General features: G+C 36.5%; 1 protein-coding gene across 3 annotated transcripts in view; it reads left to right on the forward strand.

Annotated features, from left to right (window-relative positions):
• Positions 1–574: 574 nt before the first annotated feature.
• LOC129724710 (solute carrier family 28 member 3) overlaps positions 575–14,269 on the forward strand; it is a 33,778-nt gene continuing 20,083 nt past the window's right edge. The window contains exon 1 of one of the 3 annotated variants that reach the window (XM_055679838.1): positions 575–1,464. The gene's annotated coding sequence lies outside the window, so the exon portion shown is untranslated. Of the gene's footprint in view, positions 1,465–9,768; positions 10,323–14,269 lie in introns of those variants that run through there. The other 2 variants (XM_055679837.1, XM_055679836.1) reach the window with 2 other exon arrangements.

Raw genomic sequence — 14,269 nt, forward strand, 5'->3', positions numbered from 1 at the left:
CATTCATTATTTGTAAACCCAAGCTCTTCGCTCTTATTCAAATCATTTCACACTTCCAATCGAACATGAGTCTTAGTCATAAATTCCTTACAACATTTTCCAGACTTACAACATCTTTCCATACCACATTATCCACATCTCATAAATAACATGCACCGTGAGAAGCATGAGTCGATGCAACTCTTAAGCCGAACGTAAACATTGAGCAGGCCAAGAAGTGCAACGTCTCGCATTTCACATATCGTTACTAACCTATTCTTACAAGCAGCACTCACCACGCTCAGGAACTCAAGCGCTCCGCGTAGCGCGCAACTATATCTTTCTCAAATACAAATATATCTTTCTCTTTCCCTTAAGTAGACTAATTATAATCGATTCCTATCGGAACGAAAGCTTAAGCGCAATTAGAATAGAACCGATGTATGTTTAAGAAGATAAAGGAAAACCAACTGAAGGTTTCATTATTGTAAACTTAAAATGAAATAAACAGAATTGTTACAACCATCATTGGAGTTGAACTGATTCTCACAAATGCCGAAACCCATCATATGGCGACCGTGACAGTCTAAGTCAGTTTTAGGACTTAGAAAAATGTACTAGTGAAACAACAGTCCAAGGTAAGGACTTAGGAGTGCAAGTGCAAACCAATTTAATCAAAACATGTGCGCGAAAAGTACTCTGTGCAAAAATGACACACACCTGGCAAGAACTTAAAGAGCAAGTGCAAGCTCAAGTGGACGCAATCCAGTTTATGGACAAAGTGGGTAAAGAAATTTACCACCGAGTGAATAACACGCGTTTCCGAAACTTAAGAAATTTACGGTACGTGCCCCTCAACGGAGTGAGTATCGAGAGCTGCTGGGCATGTGCGGATGCTCAGATCGAGTGCGAAAAGAAAAAATCTGAACAAACAGTGAAACAGTGACATGGTACAACATGAGTAAATCGCAATCAAAGAACACGAACCAAAACGGCGATCCCCAGGTAACAGTTATCCAAAATCAAGAGCAACATAGCTCTGAGCATGGTATGCAAACTTTGCTACTGTGTTTAATTTTAGTTACTGATGTACTCCAGCTCGCTATTACGCTATACAAAACATATAAAAAGCGAGAAAAGAAAGTGGCATTAAAAGCTGCACGATCGATCGCAGCACTTAATGTGTAGAACAAATTGATGAACTAAAGAACTAAATAGCGATGATAAGTAGTGTCGTGAAAGATTGATGAACTAAAGAACTAAATAGTGATGATAAGTAGTGTCGTGAAAGATTGATGAATGAACTGTACCAGAAACAACCGGAACCAGGAATCGTGATCCCGCAGACACCCGTTTGCATCGGAAATATCATGATTGAGTCACCGATGACAAATGCCCGGGGCAAACAGCTCGGCGAGGCCAACCGTTTCCAACAACTGTGAGATGAGCTACCGGAACAAGAGGAACGCGAAAGGATGTTTTTGTGTGAGTACACAAATTTAGCTTAGATTATTAAAACTAAATGATTTATGTTCTATGTTCTAAATGAGGCAAAAATACGCGGAACTTAAAAAAATTTATAGTGATTTAAAACTAAAATTAAAAGTAAGATCATCTAATAGGATATTGACTAAGCAAATAAAACTAGCAACTAAATTGCTAAGCCAACTTAAAGAGATTGCTAAGATTGAAAATACTGCGGAAAACCAAATAATTTTAGATAAAGCCAGAGAATACTACCAAGCCATAGAACAGCTGGTAGAAGCGAAAAGAACAGCGGAAGTAATTTCATTCAAAGCAACTGCGACAGCAGTTATTTTTGCCAAGCGTTTGGAAAAAAGTGTAAAAATGGCACAAGTTTTAGAAATCGTAAAAACCATCCCTATACTAGTTCCGTCATACAATGGTGAAGGGGAAAAATTGAATAGCACAATAGCCGCTCTTAATGCGTGCAAATTGCTAATTAAAGAAGAAAACAGAGTAATTGCCATTCAGGTTATTCTTTCTCGCCTGGGTGGCAAAGCGAGATCAGCCGTGGGTGATAATCCTCAAAATGTGGACGAGATTATCCAAAAACTTAGCGATAAATGCAAAGTTACAATTGCGCCCGAAACAGTGGTTGCAAAGCTAAACGCCACGAAACAGACTGGCGAAATTGGAAAGTTCACCGAACAGATTGAAAAGCTTACGCTAGAGCTAGAAAGTGCGTACATTAATGAAGATGTTCCACTTGAGACAGCATCAAGAATGGCTGTCAAAGCAGGAGTGAAAGCTCTTGCCAATGGCGTAAAGAATAACGAAACCAGACTTTTGCTGAAGGCTGGACAGTTTTCTACTGTTTCATCGGCGGTAGAAAAACTGACTGAAAACGAACCAGCGAGCAACGGTTCAAATAGTGTACTACATTACCGTACACAAAATTCTAGGAATAATTATCACAATAACAGCCGGTTCTCAAATAATTACAACAGGAACCGAGGAAACGGAAATCGTCAAAATAATTACGGTCGAAACGAAAGATACCAGAGACAGTATCAAAATTCAAATTCAAATTACAAAAGAAATTATTCAAATAATTCTAATCGTTACCCTAGAAACGAGCAAAGGGGCTCAGGTTCCCGTGTCTATGTGGCACAATCGCGAAACCTGCCAGCCCCCCAACAAATAGTAGTTGGGGGTCAAAGACAAAATCAAGGCCAAAACCAAAATCAAACCCAGGAACAGGTCAGACCGCAACAGCAAGCGCAAGGCCAAGCGATGCACTATATACAAAGACACCAATAACTGAACGTTGTATGCAAGTTAATCCATCTTGCAGTAATTTTATTTATTTAAATTTAGAATTCTCATCACCTCCGTCTACCTTGTTAGTTGACTCCGGTGCTGAAATTTCTATTTTTAAAATAAACACAATCAAACCCACACAGGAGATAAACATAGCAGATAAATGTCGAATAACAGGTATTAATGACTTACACTTAGAAACCATTGGAACGTCATCAACAAAAATCATGCTTCTAAATGGGAAATCTATTGAACACAAGTTCCAACTCGTTGATAAAAATTTCCAAATTCCTACTGATGGAATTCTTGGAAGAGATTTCCTCACAAAATTTCATTGTTCAATTAGCTACGATACATGGTTCTAAACAGTAATTAGTATAGCGAAATATCTGAAATACCCATCGAAGATAATTTGAACGGAGAATTTAGTCTACCTCCAAGATGTGAAGTTTTCAAACAAATTTTTACAGAAGCATAATGATTTTAAATTTTTACAGAAGATAATGATTACGTTTTATTATCACAAGAAATCAAACCAGGATAGTTCTGCTCCAATACAATGATTAACTCTAAACATCATGTAATAAAATTAATCAATACAAACAGTGAACCCGTTCGAATAAACAAAAATTTTAAAAGAAGATACGTATCTCTTCAAGATTACGATATTTTCAAATTCGATAAAACCAACAAAAATAACCGAAACGAAAAACTTTTCAATGAATTAAATTTAGACAATACCCCGGAAATGCATAAACAAAAACTTTTGAGTTTATGTGCAAAATTTAATGACGTATTTTCGTTAGAAGGAGACAAGTTATCGAGCAACAATTTTTACAAGCAAAATATTTATTTATCTGACAACACACCAGTCTCTATTAAAAACTATCGCTCACCAGAAATTCACCGACAAGAAATTAATAGTCAAGTTGAAAAATTACTTAACGAAAAAAATATACAACCCTCTGTATCGCCCTATAACGCTCCAATACTATTAGTTCCAAAGAAGTCCACGACAGACATTAAAAAATGGCGTCTAGTCGTTGATTTCAGGCAATTGAATAAAAAGATAGTTGCCGATAAATTCCCTTTACCTAGGATAGACGATATCCTCGATCAACTAGGTAGAGCAAAATACTTTTCAACGTTAGACTTGATATCGGGTTTCCACCAAATCGAACTCGACGAGAAATCTAAACAATATACTGCCTTCTCCACACCAACAGGTCATTTTGAATTCAACCGATTACCGTTTGGTCTGAATATATCGCCAAACAGTTTTCAGAGAATGATGACCATTGCTTTGAGCGGATTGCCTCCAGAGAGTGCATTCCGATACATAGATGATTTAAATTATAGTTGGATGCTCAATTAATCATCATTTGTAAAACCTCGAAAAAGTTTTCGAGAAGTTACGAAAATTTAACTTGAAATTGAACCCTGCAAAATGTAATTTCTTTTGTGCTGATGTAACCTATTTAGGACATCATATTTCCGAACAGGGTATTCAACCAGATAAAAGCAAATATTCTTCTATATTGAATTATCCCGAGCCAAAATCAGCAGATGAAGTAAGAAGATTTGTCGCGTTTTGTAATTATTACAGACGGTTCATCCCTTATTTCGCTGATATTGCAGCTCCTCTAAATGCATTGTTGCGAAAAAATGCAAAATTCGTTTGGTGCGAAAATTGTAAACAAGCTTTCAAAACACTCAAAAATAAGCTTCTATCTCCTCAGATTTTGAAATTTCCAGATTTCAACAAAACATTTATTCTCAGCACAGACGCATCCAAAATAGCATGCGGTGTTGTATTGTCACAAAGGTATGGTGATATAGACTTACCAGTCGCATATGCCAGCCGATCGTTTACCAAAGGAGAAAGTAACAAGTCTACAATTGAGCAGGAACTTACTGCTATCCACTGGGCTATTATGTATTTTAGACCATACTTGTATGGTAGACAATTCGTGGTTAGAACTGACCACCGCCCACTGGTTTACCTATTCTCAATGACCAACCCCTCTTCGAAACTGACTCGAATGAGAGTAGATTTAGAAGAATTCACTTTCAATGTTGAATACGTGAAAGGAAAAGAAAATGTCGGGCCTGGCGCTTTATGACGTATCAATATAGACTCTGTAAAACTTAAAAATCTGCAAGTATTACCAGTACAAACCAGAGATATGACTAAAACACTCCAACAAACGACGAATAGAACTCAAACTGGTGATGAGATTGATCACCTCATGGCATATGATTCTATAAACAACATTGACGCATTTAATCTGCCGAAACTTATTTTTTCAGTCCAACAAAACGACCTATATGCGACAATTTATACCAAAAATGTGAAAAAGGTAATTGTTCAAGCACAATTTCCTTATGCATTGAAACAAATGAACATCAAAAGGTACCTTAACATTATAAATGATATGGCCAATGAATCACGAATTAAGCAAATAGCAATTGCAAAACAAGATATGATATTCTCATTAATTGATGCGCAACATTTTAAGAAAATATGCAATGAAGTGCTAACGAACGTTCAAATTATAATATACCAACCAGCACAAATAATTAAAGATGAGAATGAAATTTCAAGGATTATTGAAGAAAACCATGTGACACCCTTAGGAGGACACGTCGGTATAAATAAATTAATCCAAAGATTGAGAAGAAATTTTTATTGGACAAACATGAAGTCCATAATTTCCAAATTCGTAAAATCATGTGTATTCTGTAAGCAGAATAAACACACGATCAAGACCAAAGAACAATTTACCCATACATTTACACCAGAAAGAACATTTCAGACAATTTCAATGGATACAATCGGTCCATTTACTAGATCTATGAGAGGTAATCGATATGCATTGACGATTCAATGTGAATTATCTAAATACGTCATAGTAGCTCCAATAGTCGATAAACAGGCGAATACTCTAGCTAAAGCATTCGTCGAAAATTTAATCTTAAAATATGGTTGCCCTTCCACTATCAAAACGGATATGGAAACCGAATATAAAAACGAAGTATTTCAGCATATGTGCAATTTACTTCAAATAAAGCAAAGTTTTTCAACGGCATACCATCCCGAAACGATAGGTAGTTTAGAACGAAACCACAGATGCCGTAACGAATACTTGAGACATTTTATAAACGAACAACATGATGATTGGGATTCATGGTTGTCTTATTACACATTTTATTATAACACAACCCCACATTCGGAACATAAATATTCACCGTTTGAACTAGTTTACGGAAGACAGTTTCAATTTCCTACAAAAATTACAGATAGAATTGATCCTATATATAATACAGATTCATATATTACAAAATTAAAATATAGAATTCAAACAGCATGTGCAAAAGCAAAAACTTTATTGGACAAATCAAAAATAAGAAGAACAGAAAATCAATCGCAAACATTAAATCCTTTAAAAACAAAAAAAGGAGACATAGTTTGGTTAAAAATCGAAAATCGAAGAAAACTTGATCCCGTATATTCAGGACCATATAAAATCATAAATGTAGAACAACCAAATGTAACAATCGAACATATAATCTCAAAAGATCAACAAAAAGTACATAAGAATAGGCTAATAAAGTTAAAAAAAATATATACAATTAGATACTATATACATAAAAATAATAAGAATATACTAAATACTATTTTTTTAACCTAATATATACATTATTGAAGAACGGTTAACTACGTACACCATTCTTTCCAAAAGGGGGTAGGTGTGCTGTGTTAGCTATTATCCTTTCCCACGATAAGTCTACATGTAACCTATTAACATTCATTATTTGTAAACCCGAGCTCTTCGCTCTTATTCAAATCATTTCACACTTCCAATCGAACATGAGTCTGAATATATCGCCAAACAGTTTTCAGAGAATGATGACCATTGCTTTGAGCGGATTGCCTCCAGAGAGTGCATTCCTATACATAGATGATTTAAATTATAGTTGGATGCTCAATTAATCATCATTTGTCAAACCTCGAAAAAGTTTTCGAGAAGTTACGAAAATTTAACTTGAAATTGAACCCTGCAAAATGTAATTTCTTTTGTGCCTTAGTCATAAATTCCTTACAACATTTTCCAGACTTACAACATCTTTCCATACCATATTATCCACATCTCATAAATAACATGCACCGTGAGAAGCATGAGTCGATGCAACTCTTAAGCCGAACGTAAACATTGAGCAGGCCAAGAAGTGCAACGTCTCGCATTTCACATATCGTTACTAACCTATTCTTACAAGCAGCACTCACCACGCTCAGGAACTCAAGCGCTCCGCGTAGCGCGCAACTATATCTTTCTCAAATACAAATATATCTTTCTCTTTCCCTTAAGTAGACTAATTATAATCGATTCCTATTGGAACGAAAGCTTAAGCGCAATTAGAATAGAACCGATGTATGTTTAAGAAGATAAAGGAAAACCAACTGAAGGTTTCATTACTGTAAACTCAAAATGAAATAAACAGAATTGTTACAACCATCATTGGAGTTAGGCTGATTCTCACAAATGCCGAAACCCATCATACTGCATGACCGGCGGGGTAGAATCTTTAAACTTGTATTAGTGTTAGCGACGCAACATCCTGCAAGTCCTGCTTACTAATGGCTTTGGAGCAAAGCAAATGAAGCATATAAACACCCAAAATTAATGCGCTTCAAACAGACACCTAAAATCATGTTTAATATTTCATATACCACCAAGAGTTTCACTGTAGTGATATTTGAGAATGAACTCTGTAAGTTCACGACCGTTGGTATTGAAGGTCCGGTAACAAGGTGGACTAGATATTGAATCACATATCGAATCTCCATGCTTACTGTGATAGTCTGACAGTTATACTTGCTGCTAAGAGAAAAAATATCGAATCGCGATGATATTTTCATTTTCTTTATATTCATTAGGGGTCTTCACATCGAGTGATGTGGGTATACGAATACCCAGCCGTAAACTGTGTATCTTCCATTACTCGTCAATGGAGGTGAGTATTTTTACGGCTGGGTATTTGTTTACGAGCTCGACATGAATACCCATATTATTTTGCCTTCAATAAATCAAGTCATTGTCTTTTTCACATAACAGTGCAACGACATAACCAAAAACAGCTCTTTCATTGTAAAACAAATTACCAATACTCATATGTAATTGTTTTGAAGTAGAATACTTCTCTCAGGAAGTTCGGCTACATAGGGATGTGAAATGAAAATCTAAAACCGAAAAAAGTGAAAAATATGTCCAATTTCAAATGTTAATAAATCGGTTAGTATTCGATGGATTTCCTTCGTTCTTGCAGCAATAGATTGGAAAATCTTCTAAGATTCTTCCCAAAATAAGATAATTGTTATTTTATTTTCACACTATTGTACTATTGAAAATAGTCAAGCCTTGTCAAAACGAAAAATTCGACCTCTGATTGGTCGTTATATGCTTGCTTCCCAAGCACGGTCGACAGAATCATGTATCTTGCCATTTAAAACATGCTATTTAGGCTATACAAGAGCCTGTTTCAGACGAAGCGACTCATTATAGTTCTAGACAGCGACAACAGCAGTCGTCCTCCCTTGGCAGCAGCACTAGCAGTGCAATGGATACCAGCGATGGCGGAAAGAGGCCACAGCTGTAGCGTAGCAAAGGATAGTGCACTAGTTGCAGTGGATTCCAGCAACGATAGCAGCTGAAGTAGGGATAGTGGATACCAATGGCAGCGTATAGCGGCCACAACTGTAGCATGGCTACGGATAGCGTAGCAGTTGCAGCGGGTATCAGCATCGATAGCAGCTGATGCAGTGAGGCATTTCAGTGAAATACAGTCTCTGTGCGATAGCGGGTACTAGTAAATGCATTCAATGAAAAGTTAACTCATTTTGACAACACGTGAGCCGTCTAGTTTTGAGTGAGCTTTTCACTGTTTATTTTATCACAAGGAATACTTTATTCGCACTGTCATTGATAACGCAAAGATGTGATCGGCATCTTATCCGATATTAAAATGAACAACAAATTGTCCTTTTCAGGATGAAATAAAAACTTGATTGAAGAGTTAATATTTTCTAATAAGTTAATTCACGTTTTTAAATTTGTAAAAGTTATAAATTTTACTTCATCTCCGTATCTCAAAACGTACTGAATTATCTTTTCCTTCAGTCATGAGCACGACATCCGAAAAAATTTCATCTCAAAATTTTAAAATTGTCAAGCCCCAATCATGACAAGCAACTTACTATATTATTGAAAATGGTCAATCCTTGTTGAAGCGCAAAATTCGATTGATCTGATTAGTCAACGTTTATTTACTAGAAAAAATGACTGACACGCAAGCAGCCGGGTTATCTTTCCTGTAAAAGTATTCTACTTCAACCTTGCGGTCGTGGCTTTGCACACAACCCTCCTGTTATTTTTAATAAAAAATACAATACCGTTCAAATACCATAGTTTTCTTTATCTACTAGAGAAAGTGCGGTGATACAAATCAAGCTTTCAATCAAACCATTGTTAGGTCCCCATTCGTCCTAGATCCATTACCATGATTTACGACGCAAGCAAAAACTGTCCGAAATCAGCAGAACTTATTATCAATGCACCGGTATTTATATGCACAATGTACCCATTAATCTTCGTCAAAATGGCATTTTGTAATAAGTCAGTATTCTTCGTCATAATAAAGTAATAATACTGCAATTTAAAAATTACGGTTATTACTGCAAAAATAAGTTTTTCTTCCAACAAGGTACAAATAATTGTGAGTTATTGTTACTCCGAAGAGGTAAAGGCTACTGTAGTAAAACCTTTCGAATACTGTTTTCTTACTCTAGTTTTACGATTTGCACCTTTCGCAAACACAGCTCAAATCTGACGCTAGCGGTAAATTTCGGCTAGATTGGAAGCCATTAGTGTATGGACGGAATAGACATATTAGACAGCCTATCATTAACCTACACATCCACACACAGTCGCATCGATGCCCACTTACCGAGTTAGTTAGGTACATATCGCGGCTATCAACCGGCAGTATAATGCCACTTGTCAACGACGACGAAGCCACCAGTTGTTAACGCGACAGCCGCACATTCGATAGCAGCGGCTTTTACACCAGGTAAATAAGGCAACCTTTTTCACGCAGGGTCTGTTTTTATTTTTTGCCAAGGACTATCAAAGTGCATCGGCGGGGTAATAACAAAAAACACCGGCCAGTTTGCGTGGTTTTGTGTGACTCACCGATGTTTACGATCGTCTGTTACTCGCGTCGCATCGATCAGTGTAGCAGTGAAGATCATCGAGTGATTTCTATGCGGGGATCAGCTAGTGCCTGTGGATTATTTGTGGAATAAGCTTGTAGACTTAAAGAAAAATACTAATCTATTGAGAAAGTGGATAAGTGAGAAACGAGTTTTAACTGTGAGTGCAATTTCAATGCACCCTACGCAATTTAAAAGGTGGATTACAAACTAGATTGGCTGGTTATCCGGTTCCTTAGTGGATTTTGAGAGAGCAACATTATCCAATACCAAACAAGTATAACAGTTGGTAAGTGGAACTAATTTTAAGTCGTGAATTCAAACCAAAAGCCATGAAAGGTATGCGTCAACCTCCACGTGACACGAAGTCCTTATCGAATCATTCAAGAGTGAGTTCCAAAACTGAAACGTTCCTACCACTTCGAAGTACTCAGTAGTGATCAGTCTAAGTACCAATCTCTAGTATAATCATACGTCTGAGAACATTTCGTTATCGAAACTTGAATCTTATCGAAGCCTTTTTGACAGTCAATGAGGGATATTTTTTTAGTAATAAATCACATTGAATAATGGGCAATTGTTTCCAGTGCTGTAGCACGCTAGCAATTTTTAATTATTATCGCTAGTAAACGATAAAGTGCTTACGAATCATGGAGACGGTCCTAATCAAAGTGAGAAGTTCATTGTCGCTCTGGACCCATAGTGGAACGCAAAGGCCAGTCAATCTTTCCTACCTAGGGCAATACGACGAAGCGAATATGTTCAATGTTCAAAGAGTTTATTTCATAATTATGCACTTAGGAGATCACAACACAAGTTAGCCCTAGAGCTCAAACTGGAAAAAAATGAAAAATTATAGCGTTGTAAGCATTCCTGTGAATTTTGGTGCCGCTATCAAAGATAGCTTTTTTAGAGACTCAAATGAGTTCTCCCGTAAACAAACTTAGAAACGACGAACCCGGCGAGCAGTTACTGTGCGGTTTTTTGACGCACTTCGGCATACACTAAAGGCACCAACATTCACAGGAATGGCTGAAAAGTTATAATCTTTCAAGGTCAAATTCTTTGAGCTCCAGGACAACGATTTTTTTTCGCATTAGTCAACCAGTGTAATCTACGGTTTTAGTTTTAATTTTGACAGATACACTTTCACCACAGTTTTCTGAAACGTGCTCGCCTGTGTCTAACCGGAGAATATGGAATTTAAGACTGTGTTAAAAAGAAAGTTTCAATATGCACAGAGGAAGACGATAGTAAAATTTCATTGAGTACATAATATTCATGTTTACAGTCTATGGTTGTATACTAATGCAACTGTAGTTAATGATGCTTTGGAATACACACTTGCGACACGTAGAAATGTTAATATGGTCGAATTTTAATTGGTAAAATGATGAACAAGGCGTCAAAAGATAAAAATGTGTATTGATTTGGCCGTGCTGCAAAAACTTTCGATATTTTTGGTTTACACTGATTCTACTTACCATGTGGATAAACTGCGTTTTGTTCAACAACTGTTCGAAAGTTTTTCATACGCCTGACTGGGTAATATCTGTGCAAATCAACATTCGAAATATTAATCATGTTTTTGAAACTACGTATGATGAACGATTACAGATGTATTTTAAGAAAAGCAAGAGGTATCCGAAATAACTTGAAATTATGATATATATATATATATATCTTTAAATCAATTCAAGATTCTTTGAGCAACCCAGAACTTGAAAAACTCGAGATATCATTTATATAAAATACTTTTGGTGAAACTGGCAAGCGTCGTGCCGAAAAATTACAATGTTTTATGAGGGCAGTTTTGAATGAAAAGAAGAATAACTAGAAGCCACTTGTCACGTCCTGTCCTAGACCTATCTCTGTGTCTGTTTTGAATTGCTAGAAATCATTGCAAAATCGGATGCTTTTCTGATTTCAGTGGGCTTCGGTTGTATCTATATTGAAGAAAGTTGGCTGTAAAAAATAGTTGAATCATTGCTACAAGTAGTTACTTGGGCCCTCTTTAATTTACAACGACGTAATTATATACCTTGGAGATGGTTGTTGTTTTGTTTATGACGACGATTTGAAGTTGTGCATCACTTTTAAAAGTTGTGAAGTTTTTCTCAAAATTGTGTATAGTATATCGGAGTGTTGTATCCAGGCTTGTAAATGGATACGACAGAACAATTTATTCACTGCGATAATTTTCTTCTATTTATCTTTTTTCAAGGCCCACTGTATAAATTTATTTTTGAACAAACATGTCAACCGAGTACCGTGCTGGATCGAAACCCGTACAGTATCGAAATCCATACACCTTGACGTTTTTCTTCAATTTTAAGCATTATAAAAATAAAAATTCATATGATAGTTACATGTACATGTCCGTTGAGCTGTTGGCCTTCTGTTAAATTAAACTATGCGTCAGTAGGCCATGAAATAAAAATAATAAAAATTAAAAATCAATCGTGTATCGGTTTCAGTTGTCATTTCGCTGTATCGTTAGAAAATTTATTAAGAAAACGTTCTTCAGATGAAAACATTTTTCAAGTGGGATATACGTGTTTTACTCTGTGAATCTTTTTGAAATTGATGTAAAAGGTAAGTCTTCGTCATTTTCGAGCTGTATATTGTCTGGTGAATAGTGTGAATTGTATTTATTCAACAAAAACTGTGCCGTACGGATTTTGATCCCTGTTAATTGCTTGAATCGAAATCCGTACAGCGTGTGTATCATGCATATATTGTTGAACTTTCTTCTTGTTTTCAGCATATAATGGAAGAAAACAAGTATAAATATACGGCAAACAATTTCGAAGGAGCTGTGACTGAGGTGCGCTAGGGAAAGTCGTACCGGGAAGCTTCGAAAGGTTCCGGCGTTCCGGTTGCTACAATAAGGTGTGCCGAAACGAAACACTACGAAAAATTGCACTATTTCAGCTGCTATAAAAATTAGAAAACCGTGTGAAACTTTAGGAACAAATTGATCCTCAAAATATATTTATTCGTAAATTTAAAGATAAATTATAAATAAAAGATGTTCATTTATGTACTCTAATACTCTAATGGACTCTAATCCAGTCTATATCGCGTGTGTGCGGATTTCGATTCAAAAGTGTACGGGTTTTGATTCAGACAAAAAACTGTGTACGGATTTCGATTCAAAACATGTTCTATTAAAACATGATTTTTTCGAGTTTCAGAGTGATTTTAATCATCTTGCTTGAAAATAGTGATAAAATATAAGTAGACTTGTAAGTAAACATGTCAGTTTAAAGCAATATGTGATTTCTTGATTTTATATTGACCGTCGAAGATTATCATGTGCTTAGGTGTACTGATTTCGGTCCAGCACGGTATTTGTCACAGTGATGTTTTTTTCTCTAAACGTGACGATTGTCTTACGAGTGAAAGCCTACTTCGACGCAAGTGTTGACCGTTTACAAGCCTGGTTGTATGATTACCCGCAAAAGTTAAAACCTCAATCAAGCAATGTGTTTTCTCGATCCGCACAACATTTGTGCTGATTTCACACAAATAATGTGTAATATGCATAGCGCAAAATTTGTACAATGAATACATTGACATAGATCGTAATCAGAATATATATCATACACAAAAAATCGTGATGTTCCGGTGAACTTTGGTATCGTACGAACGATCAGGTTTTAGGCGTTCAAAAAAATTCGTAGTTCCTTCCCATAAGCTGGTTTGTATACACGATTAGCCCATCCCTAAAAAACGGGCTGCAGTCAAAACAGTCATTAGAGATGTTTTTGCTATCGAATTAACTGACGCTGGTGCCAAAAATGTAGAACTGAATGCTTATGAGTAAAACCAGAGCCATAGTTAGATGCAAAATGTGAGCAACACACACCTCAGACGTCAATTTCCAGCTGAAAACCTTGACGATATCAACGAGGGGCGCAACGTTGCACAAGCCCTCAAGGAGATATGCAGGGTGGAAGTGACGACTGAGTCAATCCGTTTACGAAAGGGTCCAGCGGGTATCCAGGCAGATGCGAACCTTGCCCTGAAGACAATCAAACTTGAACATACTCCAACAAACGGACGTGTGATTCAGAAGCTTTGAGAGATGACATAAGTCCTGGGCCTGTAAGGGACCCGGCAGGAGCCAATTATGCAGGTGCTGCGGTGGTGCAAGTCATAAAACGAAAGACTGTGAGGAACCTCCCAAGTTCTTGACATGTTCCGGGAAATGAGACGCCAAGCACATTATGA

The sequence above is a fragment of the Wyeomyia smithii genome, chromosome 2 (assembly GCF_029784165.1).
Source record: "Wyeomyia smithii strain HCP4-BCI-WySm-NY-G18 chromosome 2, ASM2978416v1, whole genome shotgun sequence".
Taxonomy (NCBI): Eukaryota; Metazoa; Arthropoda; class Insecta; order Diptera; family Culicidae; genus Wyeomyia; species Wyeomyia smithii.